This window comes from Myxine glutinosa, chromosome 11 (genome assembly GCF_964187855.1).
Source record: "Myxine glutinosa chromosome 11, kmMyxGlut1.1, whole genome shotgun sequence".
Classification (NCBI taxonomy): domain Eukaryota; kingdom Metazoa; phylum Chordata; class Myxini; order Myxiniformes; family Myxinidae; genus Myxine; species Myxine glutinosa.
Window position 1 is genome coordinate 13872425 of NC_136271.1, and position 9336 is coordinate 13881760.

At 41.9% G+C, this 9336-nt stretch overlaps 1 protein-coding gene across 1 annotated transcript in view; it reads left to right on the forward strand.

Annotated features, from left to right (window-relative positions):
* Positions 1-9336, forward strand: part of SCAPER (S-phase cyclin A associated protein in the ER) — a gene marked incomplete in the record, with an annotated part of 462313 nt that overhangs the window by 276826 nt on the left and 176151 nt on the right.

Below are 9336 nucleotides of genomic sequence, written 5' to 3' on the forward strand. Positions count from 1 at the left end.
TGGCTCTGATATGCATCGTCAGCTGTGAGACCTTATATAGACAGGTGTGTGCCTTTCCAAATCATGTCCAATCAATTGAATTTACCACAGGTGGACTCCAATCAAGGTGAAGAAACATCTCAAAGATTATCCAAATAAATGGGAGGCACCTGAGCTAAATTTCAAGTGTCATAGCAAAGGGTATGAATACTTATGTAAATGTGATATTTCAGTTTTTTCTTTTTATTAAATATGCAAAACTTTCTAAAATCCTGTTTTCTCTTTGTCATTATGGGGTATTGAGTGTAGATTGATGAGGGAAAAAATGAATTTAAACGATTTTAGCATAAGGCTGCAACATAACAAAATGTGAAAAAAGTGAAGGGGTCTGAATACTTTCTGAATGCACTTTACATGCCCAGAACAGGAATCAAACTTAGGTCCTCTGGAAAACCGTACCAGAGTGGCAATCATATGTGCGGTAAAATTGCATGCTCAGTCAGGGTCGTCCAGATAGCTCAAATGGCAGAGCACTGGTACGGTTTTCCAGAGGACCTGGGTTTGGGTTCGATTCCCGGTCTGGGCATGTAATTTCCCCACATATATCAATTTAATATTGGAATATATTTTACATATTTGGTAACACCTCCCTCATCCCAAAATCTGAAGAAATCCGGCAGTCATTCTAAAAAATGGACATAAATGGCTACATCATCCATGTTACAAGTAAAGTTGATGAAATAAATTTTAGCGATTTAATAAACATGGTAACACATTGTCCCTCATCATGGTAACACGAATGTGTGTTCACTATGGTCTATTTTTGAGGATTAAACAAACTCGAAAAACATTTTCCATAAAAAGAGTAATTATGTTTCTTCTAGTGGAATTGTGGACGGTGGCTTGCAAACCGGATCTCAAGGGCGGTGTACAGAAGTGGTTTTTTTTTTTGGTTTTTTTAAAATAACAATAAATACAAGGAGGAGGTGGTGAAATTCTCTGCACGTGATGTACAACGCATGCAGAGTAAAATGAGTGTTCATTCACGCCCGTACGATGTCTAATAAATATAGTTGATATGAGCGCACCTGACACTAGGCCGAGGCTTCCGACTTTGGCACTCTCCCGAAGCTGCCCCGGCGAATAAACTCTTCCAACCCGTCATATTTGATGGGGTTTTTACTAGTTTTGAATATACTAGGGCATGCCCGTACGTGGGTGCCCGTTCCTTGCCAAAAAAAAAAAAAAACGCTACCCGTACGCTCTACCCCGCCCGTACGCCCGTAAACAAAAAAAACAACGCTCTTCGCTTCCGCCCTTCGCTCTGACTGAATTGGGAGAAATAATGCGCATAAGAAATCGAGAAATTATAGAATTCTCCGGAAGAAATCGAATTACGAACCGTAATGGCGCACGCGCTGGGCTCGGCTCGCTCTCACAACCGCAACAACGCGTTCTGTGATTGGCTGCCGGAAGTGCAGTCTTCACTGTCCGGAAGGTCGCAAATTAGTTTTAATTAGTTTTAAAACATAGTTTAACGGCAACATAGTTTTCCAACGTGAAATAAATGAATACGCTCTCAAATGTGCCGTCCGAGGCAGAATCTGTTCGCCACGTTCGGCACACGTGATAGCTCGCTGCTCTCTGATTGGTTGAATCGTTTTTTGGACATAGCTCGGTAACTACTTCTCCGATTAATATGAAACCTTGAAAAGGCACATCCTCGGGTCCCCAGCAATATACCTGGCAAGTTTCAAGTATATCGGACCGGTAGTTGTCGAGAAACAGCGGTCACAGACAAACATACATACATACATACATACATACATACATACAAACATACAAACATACAAACATACACACAGAGATTACTGGAATTATAGATAGATGATCACCTACATCAGGTTTCCCGAAAAATGCAGCATTTGTAATGAAAATTCAGATTGTGCACCAAGGCGGGTTCAAAACTCTTTTGAGATCACTTTCCAACATTTAGAAATCACCTGACCTCTTTTTTCAGATGTAAGCCAATCCTACTATTTGTGTGCTCTTTGAGTAGTTTAGGTTTTGTGTATAAACAATCGAGTTTTATATTAAGACAAACATCTGATCATAAATCTCGAAGGCAAATAACGTTTTCGGTGATGTAATCCCTTGATGTCAAGTTTGATGAAATAAACAGCATTTGGCTGAATCACATTATGTTGTATTTGACTAAATAGTGTTGGACTTATTTTTGGCTGAAGAGAGATGTCCATTTGGCTTCCTTCATGTTTGTTGACATGTCCTATGTAGTCCCAAGTTTTGGATTAGTTTTTCATGGTGTACACACAATTGGGAGGGGTGGCGTCGGGTGTAAAGGGGTGTGGGTTGGCGAGAGTGTACATGGTGCATTTTGAGATGGAGAGGGCAGGTAAACATTACATACGCTATAAATAGATGGCTCCTGTCTCCTTTTTTGCATACCCACACGACTTTATTTGATCATACCCTGCTTTGCTGTTTTCGACTATATTCACCTGCCTTTGTTCACATTTAAGCCAAACATTTGCAATGCAGTGCCGTGGTTGCATTTGTTACCGGCTTTGTGACCGAAAGTAGATTCTTCAAAATGGGGTGTATTACATTCTCATCTATAGTCGTATACCACACACCAATTCAATCCTTTTTTTTCTTTTTTTCTTTCCTAGTTTCACAACTACCTGGCAATTCCATGTGCTTTTTTTTTTGTATTCAAGATCGAGGCTCGTGTCGGAGCTAACATGAATGACATAAAAACAATCGGACAAACAAAACATACAACAATGGGAGTGGTAGACAAGATGGCGAGAGAGAGGGAAGCACACAAGTACAGCAGCAGAGAACAGGGACATTGGAAGATCTGTGGGAAGGAGAGGGGTTGGGGGGAGGAGGCATGGAAAGGCGGGGGGGGGGGGGGGGCGATGTGGTATATTGTATATTACAATATACCACAGCGCACATTTGTTACCTGTGCTGTGCATTTGCTACCTCGGCCACCGAAGGTAGACAGAGGTTATTTTCAACCCTGTATGTTTTTTCTGTCTGTCTGTCTGTCTGTCTGTGAGCAGCATATCTCAAAGTTGTGGCTGGATTCGGACCGAAATTTGATGGACAGGTTAGGTGTTTGAGAAGAACGAATTGATTAGCTTTTCGTGAAGATCCGAATCGGGCCGGATACTAGATTCTTTAAGTGATTCTTCACCATTGAGAGATAGGGGCAAAAGTGATATATGACACGATTTCTCAAAAAGTTGTGGATGAGTTTCGACAAAATGGGGTGTATGAGTTGGTTGACAAGAACATGCCAATTACATTTGGGCCTATCTGTCGGATACAAAACATACTCTGTTCAACCTCGGGGAGGTATACACTCTACCGAGTGCCATTCTAGTTTTGTTATTCTTATGACAAAGCTGTTTGCTGCTTTTGACGAACGTTTGTGTCCAGTTGCATGGGGGACGGACGATATGATGTACTATACTTGTACGTTACTTTTTCACGGCCGAAACTTAAAAACTAGAGGCCCCAAATTTTGGGTAGACGTACTTCAGAATCTGCGCAAGGTTTTAAGGTAGCTTGCCATCCGTTTTGAGGCCACCAAACGCCATATGAAGTGTATATTGGGATGTAGGGTCAGGGAGTGCTGCCACCATCCCGCAAGCAAAGGCTAAACTGCTGCCGGCCCTGATAGTCATTGTTAAATTAGCTTTTGAACTTGCTCCAAATCTTCTTTTTTTTTTTCTTTTTTTTTTAAAGATGAATGACTTTTCAAAGTCAACTTTGTTGAATTTTTTTTGTAAAGGTAGAAACACTGTAGAACTCAACTGCCCCACTCTTACCCGAGTACTATTTTCTTTACGGTGATACTGCATTGTAATGAAGTATTAGGTACTTGATGCATGTGGTAATTTGTGCAGGTTAGATTGCTTAACTTCTTTTTGGAAAGGATCATGGTTTTGGTTGATCTGAGATGGTGGTGAACAGCTGAAGACCTGGAGGGAAGAATGAGATTGAAGAGAATGTGGAAGTTGTTTCACGGGTGAGAAAAAGAGGAACAAATTAGTGGAAGTTTGCAGTGATCCTGAATTTAAGTAGTTTCCCCAGAAAGGGGTTGGTGGTGAACTGTGTGAGCCCTGCAGAAACCTGGGGGTAGGTCAGGAGGGTGGGGTGGAGGGGTACAAAGCACAGAGCAGAAGGTGCAAGACCAGAAAGAAGGCAGAGAGACCACCAACCTGTCGGCGATGGCAAAGTGATAGGCTAATAGACTCGGCTTCATTGTGTGGATTCCATTGATTTTGATGGACTTGGTTTTCATGGCGTCAAGCTGAGCAAGTTTCCCAGAGTTGAGAGCAGTGCTCCATCAAGCTGCGGATGAAAGCCTTGCAGGTGCATAGGAGTTCAGGTGTTCCATGGAAGGACTTTACGATTGACGATGCCCAGTCAGCGACTGGCTTTGGAGGCCAATTTTAAAATGTGGTTTGTTCAAGTAAGATCTTGGCTGTTCGTGAGACCCAGGAATTTGAATGACTGAACATCTTCAAGAGGGTTGTTAAGAAAGTAGACCAGAAAGTAGACCAGTTCGCCAGACGTTCCTTTCGGGGAGAAATGGTGCGAGTGATATTTTTCAGGATTGAAAGACATATTCCAAGAGTTTCACCAGCTTGTGATTTTTTTTTTCAACGTCTGAAGAGAGGCCAACCAGCCTGTCTGAAGGATGAGACATGTCACGGCAGAGGGTGGAGTCATCACCAAATATATAAAGAGGAATTTCTATAGGGTCAGAGAGATCATTGATTAAGTTGAGGAACAGGACTGGGCCAAGAACACTGCCTTGGGGCACTACAGCCTTGACAGAGAGAGGAGGTGAAAGTATTCCATTGAGAGGCACACCTTGGCTGTGAAAGTAGAGGAAGTCAGGAAGCCATTTGCGGAATTGGCATAGGATTCCATAGGCAGGGAGTTTGGAGAACAAGGCGGGATGCTAGACTGTATCAAAAGCACGAGATGTGAACAGAGACGGCCCTGATCTTGTGTCTAACATTGAGGGCCTCCATCCATTGTTGTGTTAGTAGAAGCGGCATGTCCAAGGTGGAGGGACCTGGTCTAAATCCAAATTGGTGATCTGAGATGAGGTTGTTGGAGAACAGGAAGAATTTCCTATCAACTGCGACGATGGTTTCCATGACCTTGCTGATGATTGGAAATACGCTAATAGGTCTTTAGTTGAGGGGTTCATTGTTTGTACCTTTTTATGTAGTGCAGTGATGTTGGCAGATATCCAAGCAGATGGAAGATTATCTTGGGGCAAATGACACGGTCGGCTGTGGTGCTATTTGAAGAGAGGTCAGAGATGGAACACACACCAAAGACAGACCTAGTAAGGTGTCACAAGGTTTTAGAGGGAGACAAGTTTAACAGTTGAATTTTGAGGTTGGACAGATGTTGTTTTCTAGTTTAGATTGATTGAATGATAGACTGAGAATTTTAGAGATGTGGGAGACTTAATTACTTCCCCCACCCCATTTAAACTGTCACAAGCTTGAATTATTGTCGGTTTTATTTGGAATCTTCAAGACTCCAATGTGGACTCGACTCGCCTAAACTGTACGAAATGACCGCAGCGAGACCAGTCAGCGAAGCATTGAGATCTCACTGATGTAAATTTAATTATTAATACAATCAATTATAATGACAGTTATGGCCTGTTCATAACTACCACCACCTTGTTTTGATGCTTTCTTTGATCATGTGACTTGTCCAAAAAAAAAAAAACGGCCCTCTCTCATTTTGCACCAGAAATGTTTTAAGCTGACACCTGTGGAGGCCTTAGAAGCAAACAGGAACAATGAAGATACGCCGGTGCACATTTCAGTGAAATCACTCGTTCCTTCGTTTTAATAAGGTCACGATGGTTAATTTTGCAGAAAGCATTGTGATAAAGGTTTGTTCATAAGTAAATAAATAATCAGTTTTGGTAAAGCGTTTGGCTAGGTTTGTAATTGAAATGTTTCTTTTTCTTCTTCTTTTTTTTTTTTTTGTAACAAGATCGAGGCTCGTGTAAGAACTAACATTCTTGACAAAAAAAAAAAAGCGGACACATACGACGAAATAAAGGGAGCGGGAGACAAGATGGGGAGAGACGGCGAAGCACACAAGTACAACATTTGAGAGCAGGGACATCGGGAGATCTGTGGGAGGGAGAGGGGTTGGGGGGAGGAGGCGTGGGAAGGGAAGGTTTGAGGAACTTTGGCCGTTTTAGTATGACAACTTGCTTTGTATTAACCTTGCAGTGAACAATGGATTCTTCTTGAGCAAAGGAAACATTACTTTTCCATTTGAAATAGTTATTTTTCTCAGTTAAACAATCATGCACTAAAATTGTGAGCAGGGGTCTTGTGTTCTGTCTGTCTGGCTTAACCCATGAGTAGTCCAGATAACAAAGCCTTGAGTTATGGGACCACAAGCCGCGGCTGATTTGGATTGCAGCTCACTCAGTGCCGCGTGCCTCCATTTCTTTACGCTCTCACCGCACCGCCAGCTCTACCCAGTGACATTGACTGGCCTTTACATGACTCCTCTATCCCTACTTCTCTATTTATAACTCTGCCCATTAATCTGCATCCTTTGTCGGACACGCTGGTAAGGGCCCGTGGGTTGTGCGTGTTTTTCTTGGTTCTTATGACACTCGGCAGGAGAGCGAGTGCACTTTTTTCGAAGTGATAAGTCTTCCTCGATGCCGGCATGGTTCTCGTTAGCACTTTGTGCTGTCAAAAGGAATGCTGTGCTAACTGCAACGCGACCTCGGCGTTGGCCGTGCGGAGCCTGTGCAGACGCAAGAGGAAAGCCGTTTGGGAAATTGTTCACCGGCTCCTGATCCGCGACTCTTCCCACCAAAGATTCATCCTGCTATAGGAACATTGTGTGTTGTTTGTGTCATTAATGTTATTGTTATACGCTCTTGTCGATGTAAAATATCCCGTGCCGTTGTGCATTTTACCTTGCTGATCCTCTGAACCAAATTCCTCTTCTATCCCTTGTCGCTTTAAACTTCCTTATCGCCCAAAGTTTAGTTCTGCGACGGCTTTGTGCCACAAGGTTAGTGGTCTCGTGAAGTGCAATTGTGACGATAAACAGGTGATTTACTGTAGTACGCCCGGAACTTCAAAGCAGGAGGATGCCATTAGGCCCATCAAACCTGCACAGTGGTTGCCAACCTATAGTTGTTTGTCCGTGCTCCATGCTTTTTAAATGTTTAGCATCAAGGGTGGAAGCAGCATGTACCATTTTATAGTCCTTGGTATGACTCCGAAGCGATTCAAACCACCGACCTCCCAGATTCAGAGCTCACACTCTGACCATTGTTACATTACTTCAGTTTGGTGAGATAATAATCATAATAAGTACTACAAATGATAGCCGGCGAAGGCGGTGTTGTGAATGAACGCGTACGTATTATGTTGAAAAGCCAGATTTTGCTGAATCCTTTGAGAATTTCGAAGCTTTGACGCACCAAATCGCTCAATGGAGGCCGCCATCTTGCGGATGTGGAAGTATACATAAAAAATTGCGAAAAAGTTCAATAGGAGTTTGTTTCACCCGTCTTTTTTTGATTCACAATCTAATGCACGTCTAATTTGTAATTAAAATACTTTAAGACCTACCTCGTTCCCCGGGCCCGCACGGGCCCTGGTTATCTTCAACGAAAATCGTCACCAAACACCGGAACCAATGACATTCGGGCATTTGAAAAAATATTTCAAAAAAGCTTTTTACCACATTTCGGAGGCTTAAAATGGCGTCAAATATTCCAAAATTGACGAAGAATTATTTTTTAGAAATCTCGCGGCCATAGGGGATAGTTTTTCACGGCCGGAAATATCCGAAATTGAGACGGAATTCACTGAATTAATCAAGAGGAAATTTTATAAATTTTAATCTCATCCAGAATGCAAATGGTGTCATTTTGAACTAGGTGCGGTACCTACTACACCTACCTACTACCAACTACCTAACCTACTGATGCCATAGTGATGGGTAAAATAGTGGCAAGAGGCTTTGGCTTCGCCGGCTCATTGCGGCTTTGCAGTCAGGTACTAGTAATAATCATCATTATCCCCATGCTTTTCTAAAAAAAAATCTGTCTGTCTGTCTTTTTGAAAAGTGTCTGTCTATCTGTCTGTTTGTCCTTCATGCTATCTCCTAAACGGTTTTGCAGAAATTCACCAAACTTGGTAACTACGATCACCACATGGTGAGAAGGTACAATACCATTATCATTTTTTTTACCCTGCCCACTGGGGCGGAGTCACAGGTCAGATATCAAAAAATGCAAATTACAGGTACATTTAGAAATATTTTCAATGAAACTTTGTATATGCAATCAACATTAGGGGATGCTTGACATATGTAATGACTTTTTGGATTTGAACCCTTGGTTCATGCCCCATTAGGGTGTGAACCCATGGGGTTGGTGTCCAAAACTTGTGTCAAAACTTGGTGTAAAAAAAAAAAAAAAAAAAAATAAACTTGGTGTCCAAAAGTGGGAAAAAAAAATGTAACTCTAAATTTGATATTGGGTCAATCCTGGTGGAACTTTTTGCCATCAACTTGGCTTTATGTGGGAAGCACGGGGATTTGCGATGACGCGCCGTCGACTTCACTCTATATAATTTGGATTATCTCAGACTTTGGGTTGCAAACTTGCTGTGATTTTAAAACAAAAATCCAAAGGGAATGGATACATGGACATCTTTCAGACGTGTTTTCATCACCGGTGGAATGACGTCTCCCCAGCACTTCACTCCAGTCAGATTTACTGACCCTCAAATGAACAATGTTTAATTTTCCACTCCAACTATTTATCTTTGCTTGTCCTTTGTCCACCTGATTCCTACCACACCTTCAACAGACTCTAAAGTGTGTATCCGTTGTTGGTTAGCTCTTCCATAAATTTTGATCAAGTACTCCAGGCTCAAATGTGAAGAATGTAAACGGAAATACAAACTGTGGGAGTTACTGTTTTAACATGTTGAGTAGCTACAAGCAGCTCGCTTGTATAACTTTCTTCCAGGAGAGTTCATTGGGGGAAGAAGATTGCACAGGCTGATGCGGGGGTAGATTTTGTGAGGAAGGTTTACGAAGGGAGCAAAATGAGTATCGAGTCAAAAGATCTCCGTTAAATATAATATAGAAATGTCGTGATATTGAAGTTGTTTATGAAAAAGAGTATGTTCATTTATTGAATGGGCCTGCTCAGTAAGTTGAGCAGATCCAATTCATCAATTTTAACAAAATATATATATTTTTTGGAGAACAAAATCAGCATGTCGGGGTGGT